The 21,023-nt window shown below is 45.8% G+C and overlaps 2 protein-coding genes across 3 annotated transcripts in view; both read right to left on the bottom strand.

Moving 5' to 3' along the window:
• scube1 (signal peptide, CUB domain, EGF-like 1) overlaps positions 1-21,023 on the bottom strand; it is a 591,791-nt gene that overhangs the window by 178,184 nt on the left and 392,584 nt on the right. The window lies entirely within an intron of this gene.
• Positions 1-21,023, bottom strand: part of mpped1 (metallophosphoesterase domain containing 1) — a gene marked incomplete at both ends in the record, with an annotated part of 437,213 nt that overhangs the window by 414,702 nt on the left and 1,488 nt on the right. The window lies entirely within an intron of this gene.

Genomic DNA, 21,023 nt, shown 5'->3' with positions numbered 1-21,023 from the left:
CCTTTCAACTTGAATATCACACATTACCACACCATTACCTTTGCTGCTGTCTGAATATCACACATTACCACACCATTAGCTTCTGTTGCTGTCTGAATATCACACAGCATTACCAGACCATTACCTTCTGCTGTCTGAATATCACACAGCATTACCACACCACCTTCTGCTATCTGAATATCACACATTACCACACCATTACCTTCTGCTGTCTGAATATCACACAGCATTACCACATCATTACCTTCTGCTATCTGAATATCACACATTACCACACCATTACCTTCTGCTGTCTGAATAGCACACATGACCACACCATTACCTTCTGCTGTCTGAATATCACACAGCATTACCACACCATTACCTTCTGCTGTGATCTGAATATCACACAATACCACACCATAACCTTCTGCTGTCTGAATATCGGACATTCCCATACCATTACCTTCTGCTGCTGTCTGAATATCAGACATTACCACACCATTACCTTCTGATGTCTGAATATCAGACATTACCACACCATTACCTTCTGCTGTCTGAATATCACACAGCATTACCTTCTGCTGTCTGAATATCACACATTACCACAGCATTACCTTCTGCTGTCTGAATATCACACATTACCACACCATTACCTTCTGCTGTCTGAATATCACACAGCATTACCACACCATTACCTTCTGCTGTCTGAATATCACACATTATTACCAGACCATTACCTTCTGCTGCTGCCTGCCTGCATCAGAAGGTATCCCCAGGTTTCACAAAGCCAAATGTAGGGCTTTTAACACATTGAGTGCCAGCCGTTTTTTCAATGCTGTAGGTAAGTTGTGCCAGGTTTTTTTTTTAGGATTCTGGCTCATTTTACAAGAGCCGAGGATTCTTTTCTGTTAAGACTTCGTGAACACCAATCATCTAAAAAGAACTAATAGAATGTGTGCTTTCTCTGTCTAAAAGAATTTGTTTGTAGAGTTAGTAGTTATGTAGATATTAGCCGTTGAGTACAGCATGGTTTCAGAGATTTTCAGAGAGTTTTGAGATAAATGGATTTTTAGAACCACCTCACGTGCCTGTGATTATGGGTGCCCTTGGGCAAGTCTGTATACTGTTTTGTGTGTGTGTGTGTGTGTGTGTGTGTGTGTGTGTGTGTGTGTGTGTGTGTGTGTGTCTCCAAACTCCTCCCTCCGTAGGTGTGGCTTTGCAGTGTTTTGTCACAGGCGAGTTTCTGTTGCCTCACAGATCCCAAAAAAAGAGAACGGAATCGCAGGAGCGGGGAAGAGGAGAGGAGAGGCGAGGGGGGGGGGGGTTAGACACGGGAGAGAAATTCCTTCGCGATCCCCTTCTTCCAATCTTGAGGCAGCCTACTCCGCTCTGCTGCTGCTGCTGCTGCTGCTGCTCCTCTGGGCTGCTGCTGCTGGCGGCTCTCGGGCAGTCTGGCTTACTGTAAAACCGGCTCGTTCGTTTCTTGAGGTGTCGGCTGAGAGCTTTGAAGAAGCTTTTGCGATTCTGGTCTTATTTATGCGCAAAGGTACTCGAGTGTGTGTGTGTGCGCGCGCGCGTGTGTGTGTGAAATCGAAAGAGTTTTCGCCCAGCTATTTCCTTGAAAATTAGAATGGCTTTCTCCAGCGGACCCGTGGCTGTTTTTTGCTCGGCTTTCTCTCTGTCTGGAGAGAACTGTCGCCACTTAGTGGTCGGTAAAATAGATTATACACATTCTCTTCCTCCAATAGTGGTATAGAAGACGTAAAAGGGGTTGATTGATGTCCCACCGTCAAAAAAAATTTTTTTTTATGTAAGACGAGATATCTCGTCTTTGGCACTCAACGGTTGGATTATGTAAGACGAGATATCTCGTCCTTGGCACTCAACGTGTTAAGACTTAAGGCTTTTTAAAATTGGAATGGGAACTGGAATTGGATTTAAGACCAATTTAACAACCAAAATAAAGAAATAAAATAGCTGGCAAAAGCAGCTTATTTCCAATTGACCATAGCTAATGAAAGTACTTTAACACATTCACTGCCAGCCGTTTTTTTTTTACTGTAGGTAGGTTCTGCCAGAGGGTTTTTTTGAGGATTCTGGCTCATCTTTCAAGACCCGAGGATTCTTTTCTGCTAAGATTTTGTGAACACACAATATCTCAAAAGAACTAATAGAATGTGTGCTTTCTCTGTCTAAAATAGTTAGTTTGTAGAGTTAGTAGTTATGTAAGCATTAGCAGTTGAATACAGCATGGTTTCAGCGTCTGGAAAATTATTCTGAGATAAACGGCTTTTTGTGAAATTCGATAGAACAGTCACTTTAACCATTCATTTTTGGCATCAGTAAGATGTCAGACATCTAAACAATAGTTTTGAACAGTAATTTCCTCCATAACAGCAGGAAACCCCCCTCTGCTTCAAACTCCTCCCTCCGTGTGTGTTCTTCTTGGCTGCAGCGGGCATGTCACAAGCTCGTTGCTGCTGCTGCTGTAACCTCGCGTCACCAGGCTCACTGCTTCTGCTGCTGCTGCCTGTCTGCTGGCGGCCGCTCGGCAAGTCTGGATATGGGCTCGCTCGTTTCTTGTGATTTCGGTTGAGAGCTTTGATGAAGCTTTTGCGATTCTGGTCTTATTTATGCTGCGTGTTTCAAAGTGTGTTCCACCCGTAATCTATTATGCAAATTTGCAATCCCGCACCGCCAGCAATCAGCGCGAAAACGAAAGCGTTTTCGCCAATCCATTTTCATGAGAATGGCTTCCTCAAACTGCTTTTTGCTTGCCTTCCTCTAGTCTGGGAGAGCACTGTCGCCACTTAGTGGGTCCGCGGAATGGGTTGTACACGTTCGCTGGCTTCAATATTTTTATAGGAGACGTGGGGAGCGTTGATCCACGTCCCACCGTCAAAAAAAAAAAAAAAAAATTTAAGCCGAGATATCTCGTCATTGGCAGTGAACCGTTGGATTCTGTAAGCCGAGATATCTCGTCAATGGCAGTGAACGTGTTAACTATAAATTATGTCTTGGACTATTTTCAATAATGAAGACTACTTAACAGCCAACGCCCAGTTCTCGTCATATCACAGTGCACGCCCCCTTTCTTTGAGGTTGTATAACTCATTCATTGTTGGGCTCGCCCCCTTTCTCTGATGCTGTCTCCTCACCCATTCACAGTTTACCACACATCTAGCAATAACCAATCAGCCCAAGGTATTCCTCTCCAGCTGATCCCAATCACCTAATCAGCGTAGTATATCAGGGTCCATGTTTTACTCTGTTTGCTATGTGCTGTGTATGTGCCATGTGTCATTCTCAGTTGCTGATCATCATCGCTGAAGCAGTTGTTTTCGCCCCACCTCCTCCCCTGACCACCACCATCGTCATGACTCCTGATTGAAGAATTCCCTATGGGGGATTTCCTATCCTATTCTTCACTGATGACGCCCTCTCATCATCTCAGGAGAGCGTCATCATATCATGGAGTCATACACCAAAATTAATTTGTTGTATCATTAAAGCTTGTTATACTTTCTACTAGTCTCTCATTATTGAAATAGACAGTGTAAGAAAAGGGACCACAGAAATGAATAGTTTGAGGACATGTCTAACTTGCACAATGAAAACCAAACATGATCGACATTCAGACATTGTATTAACCCTGTTAAACCCCCTGACCTAACATGCGTGAGAAGCAACTACAACAGAAACAAAATGAAACTTACAGTAGTGTTGGTCTCATTTGCATATTTTGGTGAAACTACATGATTCATGTAGTTTGCCTTGTTTCTTCTCCTTACTTTCCAGCTCTGGGCGTCTTTCCAACTCTTGCCTACATATCTCTGAATGTAAAGTATCTGTCAATACCAGTACCTCATTTTAAATTAAACTCAATTCAAAATAAACCTGTCACTACATGGGGGGGTATGAAGACCTCTACTCCTCCAATTACTGAAGTTCTTGATTGCCAAACCGATACCGCTTTCACACAATGGCTGCTCTATTGGACATGCTGGATATTGAACGATGGACTTCAAGCACAGGGATATTTTGGAAATGAAGCGTTCAGTGCGGAGGAGGCTGAGGGCCAGATGAGAAAGCTAGCTAACATCAAGCCGGGCCAAGGCAAACAAGCTGCTGCTCGCGGGCCTCGGGGCGGCGTTCAGAAGACCAGTGTTTGGAGTGAGAAACCCAACACCAGAAGAGACCAGAGGGACTATAAGCCCGACGATCACGCTTGATCACCCGGTGCCGTCTAGACACACTGCCGCTAATGAGAATGGCTGCAGATGAACCTTGCACCCCTCACCTCTGACCCCAGGATCCAGGGGTTGAGCACAGGGGTGCAATTACATAAGAAGCCCGTCTGTTTACCTCGCTCCTGGAAAGACCGAGAACAAGGAAAGCAAAATGAACATGGAGCGAAACAAACCCGAGAAGGAAATACACCGCTTGTGTTGCCCCACGAGCCGCGTTTAGGCTCGCTCCAAGGAATGTGCGGCCTCGTACCTCCAGGGTCTCGGCCGCGCGGCGCAGAGGAGCTGTGTAGTTTTACCAAATATTTGCAGTAAAAAGGCAATTAAATTGAATACATTTGCGGAAACCCGAACCTCTACAAATAATTGTGAGTGAAGTATGGGGGGAGATATAGTTTTCGTCAGGAGCGCCGGTTTCGCTGGCCGGGTGTTGCCGGTGGAGTGGGCAGACATCAGGCCAGGCAGCAGCGTGTATTTATCATGGTATTAATGGTATTAAACGACCCCGTCCAGCGCTGTTTGCTTTATCCCCGAAGGCTTGACTTTGTTTAATAACAAACACTCCATAGATCATCTGGGCCAAGGGAAACTCCAGGTTTGACACAACAACAAAACAGCTGGGGGGGATCCTGAGTGGGGGCTACGCTGCAGTCATGTAAGGTGATGGAGACGGCCAGGTTATCACAGGATTACTGGGATTGACGAGGCTGAGGCCTTCTGCACAGCTTAACAGAGGGGCAACCATACTAAAAATACTACTAATGCCAATGATACTAGGAATACTAATATTACTAACAACAGTGCAACGTTCCAATACAAGCACATCTCAGCATGAAAAACGTAAGAAAGTAAGTGCGTATGCACTAAGCAAGTGAGTATGTAACAACATAAATAGTAAGTACATACTGTAAGTATGCAAGTATGTAACAACATAAATAAGTAAGTACATACTGTAGGGATGTAGGTACTACCGGTACTACCCCCGAACCGGGGTTCTATTGCTGTAGAACCGGTTCTATACTAAGATTTAAAAAGAACCTGTACTTTTCCGACCGCTGCTATGACTGATAATGGTCAATATGAGCCTGTCTCTTTAAGAAATGCGCCGGAGTGAGTGACGTCATATCCACATGTCAAGCGGTGAGGAAAAGAGTTTGAGGAAAAAAAGCAGCTGAGCACTGAGCAGACCCGCGCACATTAAAAGCAAACTAGCAAAGCTAGCTACTATGGCAGCTGCCCCTGAAAAACCTCAATTGATTGAGAAAGTTGGAGCCAGGTCTGCCATCTGGAAATACTTTGGCTTCAAAGCCAACGAAAACGGCCTACCTCTTCACCCAGACGCACCACAGTGCAAAAGATGCTTCAAAGTGTACCTGTGCCCTTTCACAGTTTACATCTAACGTTAAGTAGGCTACTTTCACGCATACTTCAGTCAGGGTTATCGACAGTCCATATTATTGCCTCTGCACGTTTCCGACGCTACAGTGAGAAAATGCGCTCGTTAATGCGCTCATTAACTAACGTTAACTAACGTTACAGCGGACTCCGCTGTACTAACGTTACAGCGGACTCCGCAGTAACGTTAGTTAACGAGCGCATTAACGAGCGCTCACTGTAGCGTCTGGAAACGTGCAGAGGCAATAATAGGACTGTCGATAACCCTGACTGAAGTATGCGTGAAAGTAGCCTACATAACGTTAGATGTAAACTGTGGGTAATACTGCCTGAATGCCCCACCCATGACAAGAAGTGCTAAACTGGAAGTTGAGATTACTGAGTATAAACAATTTAGAGACATCAGCCCTGCAGAGGATCCCCTGGCATGGTGGAAGCAACACCAGACAGACCTGCCCATCTTAGCTCAGTTTGCTAGACAATATCTCTGTATTCCAGCATCAAGCTGTGCATCTGAACGTGTTTTCAGTACTTCTGGGAATATCTGCAGTCCAACAAGATCTAGACTGACCGAGGAACATGTTGACACCCTCGTTTTCTTGGCTAGGAACCTGAAGAAGACATTGGGATGGGAGGGACTGAGTGAGTAAACTGAGAGTCAGCCAAACAGTGAGTCTGTCTACCACCCATAGGAGAACTAGGGTTTAGGCTGAGTAGGCTGGGGACAGAATGGGAATATGAAGCCAGTTATGCTGCTTGTTGAAGAAAAAAAGATTTGAGTTTCTGCTGCTATAGTGTTTTATTATATTATAATTTATTTTATTTATTTTACTTATTCCCATTTCCCACTGTTCAAAAGATTTGTGTTATGTTACTGAGTGTGTACTTATTTGACAAGTAAAAGTTAGACAGAATTTAAATGCCACCAATTATTTATTTATTGTTGTTATTGGTGTTTCTCTGAGTTTTTGCTGCTATAGGCTAGTGTTTTATGGTCATTTTATTTTCACTGGCATTACTTTATTTTACTTACCGGTATTCTCACTGCTCAAAAGGTTTGTTTTGTTCAGCATTTAAATGCCACACCAATTTATTGGTGTAATTGTTCCCAAACTCTTAAAATAAAGCCAAATCTTGACATTGGACAGTTTCACTTTTTTTTTTACAAAAAGTATCGAAAAGTATCGAAATACAAATTGGTACCGGCACCGAAACAGAAATTTAGTACCGCTACAACCCTAACATACTGTAAGTATGCAAGTATGTAACAACATAAATACGTACATATTGTAAGTATGCAAGTAAGTATGTAACAACATACATAAATAAGTACATACTGTAAGTATGCAAGTGTGTCAACATACATAAGTACATACTGTAAGTATGCAAGTATGTACAGTAACAACATAAATAAGTAAGTACATACCGTAAGTATGCAAGTGAGTATGTAACAACATAAATAAGTACATATTGTAAGTATGCAAGTAAGTATGTAACAACCTACATAAATAAGTACATACTGTAAGTATGCAACAACATAAAAAAGTAAGTACATACTGTAAGTATGCAAGTAAGTATGTAACAACATACAGTAAGTATGCAAGTAAGTATGTAACAACATAAATAAATAAGTACATACTGTAAGTATGCAAGTGAGTATGTAACAACATAAATAAGTAAGTACATACCGTAAGTATGCAAGTGAGTATGTAACAACATAAATAAGTACATATTGTAAGTATGCAAGTAAGTATGTAACAACAGAAATAAAGAAGTACATACTGTAAGTATGTAACAACATAAAAAAGTAAGTACATACTGTAAGTATGCAAGTATGTAACAACATACAGTAAATATGCAAGTATGTAACAACATAAATAATTAAGTACAAACTGTAAGTATTCAACTACAGTAAGTATGTAACAACATACAGTAAGTCTGCAAGTATGTAACAACATAAATAAGTACATATTGTAAGTATGCAACAACATAAATAAGTAGGCTAAGTACATACTGTAAGTATGCAAGTACAGTAAGTATGTAACAACATAAATAAGTACATATTGTAAGTATGTAACAACATAAATAAGCAAGTACACACTGTAAGCAGGGTGGGACCTTCGGCATATTAGAGGCAAGACCATTTGGCCTTCGGAGTTGCAATTTTTTTAGGGCACAAAGCCACATGCCAGGGCACAAAAGCCATTGAGTGAAACAAGAGGGTTTGAAGCCTACAAATAAATAACTGACTTTACGCTAAACTTAAACCTTTACAGTCTGTGTCTAAACAGAGAGCAAGAGAAACAATCAGGCGCGTGCGTGAACGCACGCACACATACTCACACACACACAAGCAGAGTGAGAGAGAAGTGATCAATAAAATTCTATAACATTCTTTTAGTATGTACTACTCATAGTTTAAGACTATGGGGACTTGTAGAGAGAGAGAGAAGCAGAAGACTTGAAAGAGATAGAAATTCACGGCTGGAATTTGCGACCAGGAACGAGTCCGTCGTTTTGAATTTTAATGACGAACTGAGAATACCTTGTTACCACTGGTAGTGTGACTTGTTTATTGATTACAAATCCCTTACCCTAAATTGATCGAATGATAAATAAACAAGTGGTACAGTGATATCAAGGGATTCCCAATTTGTCATAAAGAAAAACTATGTTCGAAACGATCGACTTGTTCCGCACATCAAATCGCACATCACCAGCCTCAATTTGGCTCATCGGCTGGATATAGATATCGCAACAGATTTGACTGTTGTCACACGATTCAATCGGCATTATCAGCGTCTTATCACTCCATTCATATCGGCCAGTAGGGACCTACTTAGTACAGAAGGTCATTATCAGTGATTCCTTATCAGCCATAGGTTTACATTTCACGTGTAAATCGTATTTTAACGCTTTTTGTTGCTTAATTCTAACCCTAACCCTAAACCTAACCCTAAGTTGTTTTATTTACCTAAATATATTTTTTTTTATAACAGCCATTCCGACCTACTAGCAGGTTTATCAGCAATAGGAATGGGTGACAACAATCCGATGGGGATCCGGAATCCGATGCAACCATGCATATACGATTACGATTACGATTACAAAAACTTTATTGTCCACAAGTGGAAATTTGTCTTTGGTTCCACCACAGACACGTCTCAAAGGCATAAAACGCAACAAAACACATGCAACAATGCAATCATGGCAAAAAACCTGACTAGACATCTACAAAATGACCACACGTCCACAAAACAGTCATCACACATTCATCCACATCGAAGCACAAAAGTAGGCTACACCTCCCAATTCAGGTCAAAATTACAAATCATAGGTCTACAACCTGTCCAATTCAAAAACAATTTAAAAAACATCCAGGAAAAGACATGCTGTAGAAAAAACCTCAGCAAAGTAAGAAATTAAAACACCACCCTATGCAGTATCTACCGCATCCTAGTTTTATGTATTGCCATGACAGCATCTGGGACAAAGGACTTCTTATAGATGTTTCTCTTTGCCATCGGTAGTCTGTAACGGTTCCCTGAGGGTAAAAGTTCAAATTCACTGAACAGTGGATGAGAGGGGTCCTTAATGATCCTCTCAGCTTTACTTCTAATTATTTCATCGTACAGACTACTTAGCTGCTTATCGTCACATGCAGCAAAGCATCCTCGTATCTAAATAAATAATTGCATCCAAACTTAACGTAGTTTGACTGAAACTAAGACCCAAAGTCAATCCCACCGCCGCCCACCACTCACTGAGAGCATAGAATGTACAATGAGAGCTGTAGAGCGAACAGAGAAGAGAGGGAGAGAGCAGCCAGGCAGCCGGCCCCAGGCAAGGGCTGCACTGTCCCCGTGCGCTGCTGCGGCTGTTTTGACATCATGAAGAGTGAGTTATCTGAAATGCGTGATATAACGAGCCAATTACACATCCTTTGCATACATTAAACTGAGACCACTGATGCTTTTAAAGTAACTTGGAGATTTTGACAGTAGCAGGGCAAGCAGGCTAGTAGCAGGGCACAGCTGCCAAGGTGGCCTTAGGGATCTCAGGGCATCACGGCCAGAGGGTGGGGCAACCATGGCCTCCGTGTAATTCCCACCCTGACTGTAAGTATGCAAGTAAGTATATAACAACATAAATAAGTTTCAATCAGGAGAGGCCAGTTGGTAGGATTAGACAAACTTTATTTAGCAATCGGCATGCATGGCAAATACTTTGGCGCTTGACTCCATTGGCCAGTGGCGCTGCTCTTGAGGCAAGAGGAGGGCACCTGCATAGGACTCCATTGGCCAGTGGCGCTGCTCTTGAGGCAGAGGAGGGCGCCTGCATGGGCTAGGAGATCCCCCCCCCGTGGGGGATCGGGAGTCAAGACTCGTTGGTGGTGGACTGGGGAGGTGGGTGGGGCAAAACAACGCTTCGGAGGCCGGCTTCAAGGGAGATGGACTGCCGTGGGCTGCTGCTGCTATGATCGGCCAGAGAGAGAGAGGTGACGTAGAACCCTTGCTATATATATGAGGATTAACTGACGTCATGTTTGACGTCATAGCAGACGTCATACTAGGATTTTTGACCACGTTGAGATCGGATTACGCGTGAGTGGCCTTCTGCTTGAACTATGGTCTGGAGACCTCACTTCAATCAGGAGAGGCCAGTTGGTAGGATTAGACAAACTTTATTTAGCAATCGGCATGCATGGCAAATGCTTTGGCGCTTGACTCCATTGGCCAGTGGCGCTGCTCTTGAGGCAGAGGAGGGCGCCTGCATGGGCTAGGAGATCCCCCAAAAGGAAGATCTGATTACCGGAAGTTAATTGAGATCTGCAGGCGCCAGTAGTTGATTGTACTTTTCTGGCCTTCGACCTTTTAGCGACTTACAGCTATTTGCGGCTGGCGCTCCCAACTCGGTCGGGCCTTCGATCTTGATACGTTAATGTTTACTTGGTACGTGCTTATCCTGCCTTCGACCTTTTTTGCGACTTACGGCTATTTGCGGCTGGCGCTCCTAACTCGGTCGGGCACCTCGCGATAGCGCTTCCCAGCTTGGCCTACCTGGCCGCCTTGGCGCTTCGCGATTGTACTTTTCCGGCCTTCGACCTTTTTTAGCGACTTACGTTATTTGCGGCTGGCGCTCCCAACTCGGTCGGGCCTTCGATCTTGGTACATTGATGTTTAGCTTGGCGCTTCCCGGCTTGGCCTACTTGGCTGCCTTGGCGCGACTACCCTGACTTTCTCCGGCTCTCTCTTTCTGTTTAGCTTGGCGCTTCCCGGCTTGGCCTACTTGGCTGCCTTGGCGCAACTACCCTGACTTTCTCCGGCTCTCTCTTTCTCTATCCCCCCCCGGCGCTTGACTCCATTGGCCAGTGGCACTGCTCTTGAGGCAGAGGAGGGCGCCTGCATGGGCATTGGCCAGTGGCGCTGCTCTTGAGGCAGAGGAGGGCGCCTGCATGGGCTAGGCCAGTGGCGCTGCTCTTGAGGCAGAGGAGGGCGCCTGCATGGGCTAGGAGATCCCCCCCCCGTGGGGGATCGGGAGTCAAGACTCGTTGGTGGTGGACTGGGGAGGTGGGTGGGGCAAAACAACGCTTCGGAGGCCGGCTTCAAGGGAGATGGACTGCCGTGGGCTGCTGCTGCTATGATCGGCCAGAGAGAGAGAGGTGACGTAGAACCCTTGCTATATATATGAGGATTAACTGACGTCATGTTTGACGTCATAGCAGACGTCATACTAGGATTTTTGACCACGTTGAGATCGGATTACGCGTGAGTGGCCTTCTGCTTGAACTATGGTCGGGAGACCTCACTTCAATCAGGAGAGGCCAGTTGGTAGGATTAGACAAACTTTATTTAGCAATCGGCATGCATGGCAAATACTTTGGCGCTTGACTCCATTGGCCAGTGGCGCTGCTCTTGAGGCAAGAGGAGGGCACCTGCATAGGCTAGGAGATCCCCCAAAAGGAAGATCTGATTACCGGAAGTTAATTGAGATCTGCAGGCGCCAGTAGTTGATTGTACTTTTCTGGCCTTCGACCTTTTAGCGACTTACAGCTATTTGCGGCTGGCGCTCCCAACTCGGTCGGGCCTTCGATCTTGATGCGTTAATGTTTACTTGGTACGTGCTTATCCTGCCTTCGACCTTTTTTGCGACTTACGGCTATTTGCGGCTGGCGCTCCTAACTCGGTCGGGCACCTCGCGATAGCGCTTCCCAGCTTGGCCTACCTGGCCGCCTTGGCGCTTCGCGATTGTACTTTTCCGGCCTTCGACCTTTTTTAGCGACTTACGTTATTTGCGGCTGGCGCTCCCAGCTCGGTCGGGCCTTCGATCTTGGTACGTTGATGTTTAGCTTGGCGCTTCCCGGCTTGGCCTACTTGGCTGCCTTGGCGCGACTACCCTGACTTTCTCCGGCTCTCTCTTTCTCTATTCCCTCTATTCCCTCCCCCAAAAATTGGCGCCTTACCTGACTTAAGGCGCTTCCCGGCTTGGCCTTCCTGGCCGCCATGGCGCCTTACCTGACTTAAGGTGCTTCCCGGCTTGGCCTTCCTGGCCGCCATGGCGCCTTACCTGACTTAAGGCGCTTCCCGGCTTGGCCTTCCTGGCCGCCATGGCGCCTTACCTGACTTAAGGTGCTTCCCGGCTTGGCCTTCCTGGCCGCCATGGCGCCTTACCTGACTTGGCGCTTCCCAGCTTGGCCTACTTGGCCGCCTTGGCGCCTCACCATTTTAACTTGGCCTTCTTGGCCCCCTGACTTGGCCTTCTGACTGACCCTGACTTTCTCTGGCTCTCTCTCTTTCCCCCCCCTTTTTGGCCCCCTGACTTGGCCTTCTGACTGACCCTGACTGGCTCTCTCTCTTTCCCCCTACTCTTTGTCTATCTCCTCTTGTTGTGTTAGTGCTTGCAGCGAGGTGGATGAGGGAAGCTGCACCGTTGAGAATCCCTGCCCTCCCAGCGCCCTCCGGAGAGGGACACATGAGTTGGGCGAGGGCACCGACGTGCCTACCCCCGCAGCGGTTAGAGACAATGAGGCGGTCAGCCCCCTCCCGCCCAGTGCCTTCTTCGATTCCGTGGGTCGGCAAGGGCTAAGCCAGATCACCGCTCTGGTTTGCTACTAAGAGGCAGAGCCGGACAACACTCGTGTGATGCAGATCCTCCCAGCACCTTGATGGCTCCGCAGCCATCGCACCCCCTCGCTTCCGTCTAGATCTCTCAGCTGGACTGCATTTTTGCCCCTGCATTCCCATAGGCTATCCGTGTTCTTTCGTCTGATTGCCACCTCTGTATTCTCCTCTATTAAGATACGACTTCGATTACCGGGCAGGCCCGGATTTACTCAGCGAAAGTGTGGTGTTAGGAATATTTGATTGGGTACTGCTTCATCAATTCATGCTAGAGATAGGGTTGCTGTAGGACGACGGGACCCCCGGGCGACTCCACCCGCAAGCCGCACTCGTGCGACGAAGCGGGGAGGAAGCGCATTAAGCCCCCCGCCTCCCCCGGAAGGGGAGAGCGAGTAACGGGCACCCGGAGGCGCACGACACGAGGAGTGGAGCGCTCCCCGTGCCGCACTTAATTTCAGGTTCCGAGGTCGGATGGCGTCCGGTTACCAGACAGCCCCTGCCCGAGGTGCCCCGTGTCAAGCCCGCCGCTCCCACTCCAGGAGACGTCGGGACAGGCCACGGGGACGAGTGCCCCGGGAGGGACCACAGCGTCCGGTCGGATCGGCCGTCCAGAGTCAGAGGTGTTCAACGCGCGCCCGCCGCCACGCAGCCTCTCCCCGGGGGGAGAGAGAGACGCGACGGACGGACGCGGCCTCGAGCCAGGCCGGGACAGAGGAGGGGGTTACCCCCAAAAACCGGGAGATTTACTGCGCCTTACTGGGCGCCGTGCTTTTCGGGGGCCACCACCAACGAGACATTATTTGGCACGGACGTCCGGGACACTGTTTGTTGCCATGCTTGCCGATGAAGGGAGGAGGGTCCTTTGGGCCGCCGGTATGGCCACCCGCTCCGGGCGGATGTGGCTGGAGAATGCTGATGAAGACCGGCGGCCCGTTTGCTGGAGGGAGGCGGAGGACACTCCTTGCACGGCGGCTGAGGTGGCCGCTCCGATCCTGAAGGAGTGGCTGGAGAAGTTCTTCGTCGGGAGGTTGCACTTCTGGAGCGTCCGCTTGGGGTGCAGGACGAACCAGGATCTTGTCATGTGGTGACGAGCGGCTTGGAGAAGCGCTGAAGCTGGGGTGCCAAGGCCTCTCGGGCACTCTGGGCGGACCGAAAGGTCCATGGGGCGAACGGCTCACTCTGGCGGCAACAGCTGAAATGTAGTGCTTAATGCATGAGATATAAAGAAACTGGTTAATAAACAAGTGAGAAAGCGATGGTTTCACCGCCTTGCAAGTGCACCATGGACTGCTAGTTGCACCTCGCAGTGATATGTTATGGTTGGCCACATATAGCGATGGGGTTCGCAGCCTCTTGTTACCTGACTAGCGTGACACTGTATCAATTATTTTAGCTTTGGTATTGTTTATGGTTAAGAAGGGGCAAAGCCGTCTCTACTTTCTGAGACGGCTGAGGTCCTTCAACGTCTGCCGGGCCATGCTGAGGATGTTCTATGAGTCGGTAGTGGCTAGTGCCTTCCTGTATGCTATTGTGTGCTGGGGCAGCAGGCTGAAGGCAGCGGATGCCAACGACTCAGCAACTGATCCATAAGGCCTGGGGCTGGATCTGGGCTCTCTGACTGCGGTGTCAGAGAAGAGAACGTTGTCCAGGCTACGTTCCACCATGAACGATGACTCGCACCCACTCCACGGCGTGCTAGTCGAACACAGGAGTACGTTCAGTGAGAGACTGATTCCGCCTAGATGCAGTACGGAGAGGCCCGGGGAATCATTCCTGCCTGTGGCCATTGGTCTATTTAATGCCTCTCTTAAAAGAGCACCTCGGAGACGCTCAGTCTCCCTGAGACTGAGCCAGCCGATAGGTTAACTGTGCCTGGCTGAGCCACGTGTAACGTATAGGGCAAGCCGATTTAATATGGTCCAGGGTGCAATAATGATAATCGACACGGAATGTATACTTGCCTGACGTATTTTGTATTTTTGCTACTTACATTCCACTTATTTTTGCTTCTAGCGCATTTACTAGTTATTCTATGCTATGTTGTGTTTTTTTTTTCTTTCTGCTTATTGCTTACTACTGCATTTGCATTGCATTTACTACTGTTTATTTTAAGCTGTGTGTTCTGTGAGCGAGCTACTGTAACGTAAGTAATTCTGATTCTGCTTCTGAAGAAATGCCAGAGGCATTTTACTTTGAAATTCGTTGAGCACAGGAAGTGGTGTATTAAGACCGGGTAGCTTGACACGGAAAAGACGTCAGCATTTCCCTGGGCCGTCTGGGTTCGGTCTGAAAGTTGTGCAGTCATTCTAGCTGATGCTCAGACAAGCTCCACGGGCCAGGGGTGTTAGAATGGCCCCTTGCGTGGTTATTATTATTATTATTATTATTATTATTATTATTATTATTATTATTATTATTATTAAGTTGTGACTCCCGCTGGCCATTTGCCAGAAAGCGATTTCCGCCAGCGTTGCCAGACGTACGATAATTATTGTATGTGTACGATAATTTCGACCTCTGTACGGAATACGTCTGAATTTTACTGGACTGGTAGATTGCCCGTTTAAATACTGAAGTAATGATACTTTCCTCGTGGGTCCTTTCGCGTCCGCGGGTGGCTGGTATGCTGTGGTCGTCGACCCCGTCCTTGGTAGAGCCTGGGGACGCGATGATCGCGGTGCGGAAGCCTGAATGCTTGGACGCCTGGACATGCTGCTTGCTGAACGAAAATGTTAGTCACTGATTGTCAGTCTGAAAGTCTGTTGTTGACTTGGGGCGGACTCCTGGCTGGAGGGAAATGGCCGCTTTGCTTGAGCCGATTTGCTCCGTGAATGGAGATGGCAAGGAAAGATTGACGACGTGAGAGACAGCGTCGGCGGCCCCTCGCAGTGGAGCGCCCCGCGTTGGCCGCCTGCGGCCCGGCCGTCTCGGAAGGCCAATGCGCTCCGTGCCGACCCGGAACAGGGTATGCAAAACAACGCTTCGGAGGCCGGCTTCAAGGGAGATGGACTGCCGTGGGCTGCTGCTGCTATGATCGGCCAGAGAGAGAGAGGTGACGTAGAACCCTTGCTATATATATGAGGATTAACTGACGTCATGTTTGACGTCATAGCAGACGTCATACTAGGATTTTTGACCACGTTGAGATCGGATTACGCGTGAGTGGCCTTCTGCTTGAACTATGGTCGGGAGACCTCACAAGTACATACTGTAAGTAAGCAAGTAAGTATGTAACGAAATACCGGGTAGTGTAGCGGTAGATTCCGTGCCTACCAAAATGAGGGTTGCAGGTTCGCGCCCCCGTGTTACCTCCGGCTTGGTTGGGTGTCCATACAGGCACGATTGGCTGTGTCTGTGGGTGGGAAGCCGGATTAGGGGTATGTGTCCTGGTCGCTGCACTAGCACCTCCTCTGGTCGGTCGGGGTGCCTGTTCGGGCCAGAAGGGAATTGGTGGGAATAGCATGATCCCCCCACGTGCTACGTCTTACAGGTGAAGCTCCCCGCTGTCAGGTGAAAAGAAGCAGCTGGCAACTGCACATGTGTCGGAGGAAGCATGGTGCTAGTCCGGCTCTCCCCAGATCGGCAGAGGGTGGTGCAGCGACCGGGGCAGCAGGAGGATATTGGCCAAGTACAATTGAGGATAAAATAGGGGGAAATCAGACAAAAGGTATGTAACGAAGGTATGTAAGTACATACTGTAAGTATGCAAGTAAGTATGTAACAACATAAATAATTACATACTGTAAAGCTTAATTTATACTAACTGCGGAGTGTCCGGTGTTCGCGGAGCGGAGGCTCTGTGCGGCGAGTGCGGTGCTCCGCACAGGCTCTGCGGAGGGACTGCACGGAGCTCCGCGCTCCTCTCAAAAAATGTAACTCCGCAGAGCACACCGCGAGCTCGTGCAGTCAATTCCGAGGCTATGATTGGCTAATGTTTGCTATGGTTTGTATAGGGAAGAAGCCTCCACAAACTGACCAAGTGACTGGCGAAATCAGTGCAAAATGAACGGGTTTGAGCATCGCCACATGAGGGAGCAACATGATCCTTTTCTCAGTCATGAGGGAGCCCATTTTAGAGTGAATAGCCTACAATTTACTACGTCAATAAAAACGATTTGAGATCGAAAAAATTAAATGCAAAGCACAAAAACAAGAAGACAACAAACTTACTTGCTAAAAACAAACTGAAAATAGCCTACAATTGCACTAGGATTGATTATTCGCCGATATAAATCAGGATCACACACGGAAGAACTGATGTGACATTTGCATTCTCGCTGAAAAACACAACGAGAGCCTGGAGGGGGATTCTCCGCTCTCCGCAGACACTGCACTCCTACCGTATTTACCATAAAAGGATGTGCCTCTGCGGAGAGAACGGTCTTGCCGTGAACACCGCGGACACCGGACACTCCGCAGTCAGTATAAATTTGCCTTAAGTAAGCAAGTATGTAACAAAATAAATAAGTCAAACTGTAAGTAAGCAGGTAAGTATGTAACGAAATAAATAAATAAATAAGTACATACTGTAAGTATGCAAGTATGTAACAAAATAAATAAATAAATAAGTACATACTGTAAGTATGCAAGTAAGTATGTAACAAAATAAATAAATAAATAAGTACATACTGTAAGTATGCAAGTAAGTATGTAAAAACATAAGCAAGTATGTAACAACATAAATAAGTACATACTGTAAGTAAGCAAGTAAGTATGTAACAAAATAAATAAGTACATACTGTAAGTAAGCAAGTAAGTATGTAACAAAATAAATAAGTACAAACTGTAAGAAAGCAAGTATGTAACAAACTAAATAAATAAATAAATAAGTACATACTGTAAGTAAGCAAGTAAGTATGTAACAAAATGAATAAGTACAAACTGTAAGAAAGCAAGTAAGTATGTAACGAACAAAATAAATAAATAAGTACATACTGTAAGTATGCAAGTAAGTATGTATGTAACAACAGAAATAAGTATGTACAGTGGCAGCGATCTTTTGGTGCTCCCAGCTGAAGGCCTTTCAGCTTGCAGCTGGCTGCCATACCAAAGAACTGAACTTTGTTAGACCATGAGGGACATTGCTTTAGTGAAACTAATGATATCTATAGTGTTTATTGCCTCTGCCAAGGAGATTATATTTTCAGTGCCGTTTGTCTGTTTGTTTGTTTGTCTGTATGTTAGCAGGATTACAGAAAAACGACTTGCCTGACTTTCATGAAACGTCATGCAAGGGGGTAGCATGGGCCGAGGAAGAACCTTTTACAATTTGGAGCGGATCCGGATCCGACTCATGAACAAGCAGTAACAGCACGATTCTTGGCGGAGGTCTGCGCTCTCCGAGTGCCCTTCTAGTTAAGAGGTTGAATTGGTTCAGTTCAGTTCAGTTCAGTTCAGTTCAGTTAAATTAAGCAACAACATAAGCAAGTATGTAACAACATAAATAAGTACATACTGTAAGTAAGCAAGTAAGTATGTAACAAAATAAATAAGTACATACTGTAAGTAAGCAAGTAAGTATGTAACAAAATAAATAAGTACAAACTGTAAGAAAGCAAGTATGTAACAAACTAAATAAATAAATAAATAAGTACATACTGTAAGTAAGCAAGTAAGTATGTAACAAAATGAATAAGTACAAACTGTAAGAAAGCAAGTAAGTATGTAACGAACAAAATAAATAAATAAGTACATACTGTAAGTATGCAAGTAAGTATGTATGTAACAACAGAAATAAGTATGTACAGTGGCAGCGATCTTTTGGTGCTCCCGGCTGAAGGCCTTTCAGCTTGCAGCTGGCTGCCATACCAAAGAACTGAACTTTGTTAGACCATGAGGGACATTGCTTTAGTGAAACTAATGATATCTATAGTGTTTATTGCCTCTGCCAAGGAGATTATATTTTCAGTGCCGTTTGTCTGTTTGTTTGTTTGTCTGTATGTTAGCAGGATTACAGAAAAACGACTTGCCTGACTTTCATGAAACGTCATGCAAGGGGGTAGCATGGGCCGAGGAAGAACCTTTTACAATTTGGAGCGGATCCGGATCCGACTCATGAACAAGCAGTAAGAGCACGATTCTTGGCGGAGGTCTGCGCTCTCCGAGTGCCCTTCTAGTTAAGAGGTTGAATTGGTTCAGTTCAGTTCAGTTCAGTTCAGTTCAGTTAAATTAAGTTGGGGAGCTAATCCCCCAGAAGTCTGGTAGACCTGCCTGGCAGATCTGCTTATACTGACTCTGGGTGGGAAAGGGGTTGTCTGTGATGTCATCGGAACCAAATCAGCCAATGGGCAGACAGGAACAATGGGCAACTGCAAAAGTAGGTTTCAACCCCTAGAGGGCTCTCTCGCTGCATGAACATTATACAGTGTGTAGAATTCTCTGTTTACTCTCAAAGGTGGAGTTTTGCCCAGCAAGACTAGTCAAGTCAAGTCAAGTTTATTTGTATAGCACATTTCATACACAGAGGCAATTCAAAGTGCTTCACATAAAATGGTTGACAGGAAGAATAAAAGAAGAGAATAAAATGGACATTTAAAAGCATCACAACAAAACTTTATAAAAAGTGCATTAAGCAACAGGCGCAGCAGTTGCAAAAAGAGCTAACAACTTATATAGGACTCATTGGGTTGCACACTTACACTGCATCCCTGCTCACTTACACTGCATCCCTGCACACTTACACTGCATCCCTGCACACTTACACTGCATCCCTGCACGCTTACACTGCATCCCTGCACACTTACACTGCATCCCTGCAAACTTACACTGCATCCCTGCACACTTACACTGCATCCCTGCTCACTTACACTGCATCCCTGCACACTTACACTGCATCCCTGCACACTTACACTGCATCCCTGCACACTTACACTGCATCCCTGCTCACTTACACTGCATCCCTGCTCACTTACACTGCATCCCTGCTCACTTACACTGCATCCCTGCACACTTACACTGCATCCCTGCTCACTTACACTGCATCCCTGCTCACTTACACTGCATCCCTGCACACTTACACTGCATCCCTGCACACTTACACTGCATCCCTGCACACTTACACACACTTACACTCCATCCCTGCGTAATAGAATAAATCAATTTATCTATAGAATAAAATGGACATTTAAAAGCATCACAACAAAACTTTAAAAAAGGGTATAAAAAGTGCATTAAGCAACAGGCGCAGCAGTTGCAAAAAGAGCTAAAAACTTATAGAGGACTCATTGGGTTTGCATAATAGACTCTATAAGAAACATGACTACACACACATATAATAGTGATTGAGAAACAGCTGTCAGCAGTTAAAAGCGACGGTAAACATAAAAGTCTTTAGTCTATTTTTAAAAGTAAGTAAGGTTGGGGCATATCTGAGGTCTTCAGGCAATTTGTTCCAGCTAGCAGAAGCATAGTGGGTAAATGCGGCCTTCCCATGATTTGATTTGATCCTAGGGACAGTTAATAAGCTGGACCCTGCTGACCTAAGAGTTCTAGACGGTTCGTAGCGTGGGAGCAATTCAGCTATGTATTTAGGGCCTAGGCCATTAAGTGATTTATAGACTAATAACAGTATTTTAAAATCTAGTTTATGACACACTGGCAACCAGTGTAAGGACTTAAGAACTGGAGTGATATGATCAGCTTTCTTAGTCTTCGTTAGAACTCTAGCAGCAGCATTCTGAATGAGCTGAAGTTGCCTAAGTTCTTTTTTGGAGAGACCAGACTCTCAACCATACATTGGTTTAAAGCAGAAGAAATGTGTTTTAGGGTTTAGTTACCCTTTAACTCATTGAGTGCCAGCCACTTTTGGAGAACGGACGCTCCCAGTGCCAGAGTTTCAGAGCGTTTTCAGTGATTTCTCGAGGCCCACAGAATATTGTGTGATATTACTATGTAAACACTGAACACGCACAAAGAACGATGAGACTCTATTCTATCATCTGCAAAAAAAAGTTTATTGATCCCATTTTCCGTTCTTTAGTTATGAGCCGGAGAAGATAGCTTGATTCATCCAAAAACAGCAATTTTTTTCTAGAAGCTGAGATAATTGGCCTTTTGTGAAATTAAACATTTCAAGCACATCACTGACTCTGAAGCTAATCTTTTCTAATCACACCTCAAAAATAATTTCCTTCAATAAAACAGTGAAGGCCAGGGAATTTTGTTTGGCAGAATAATATTTTTTAGCTACAACCAGCAGCGCTGGGCTCTGCGTGCGCTGCTGGTTGCAGCTTCTTGCTGGTCTTGATTTGCTGCTGGTGGGCATCGGATATTCTGGCTT

This window comes from Poromitra crassiceps (assembly GCF_964638095.1).
Source record: "Poromitra crassiceps genome assembly, chromosome: 2".
NCBI lineage: Eukaryota > Metazoa > Chordata > Actinopteri > Beryciformes > Melamphaidae > Poromitra > Poromitra crassiceps.
Note: the sequence above shows the minus strand (reverse complement) of the source record. Positions and strands in the feature narration are given on the sequence as shown.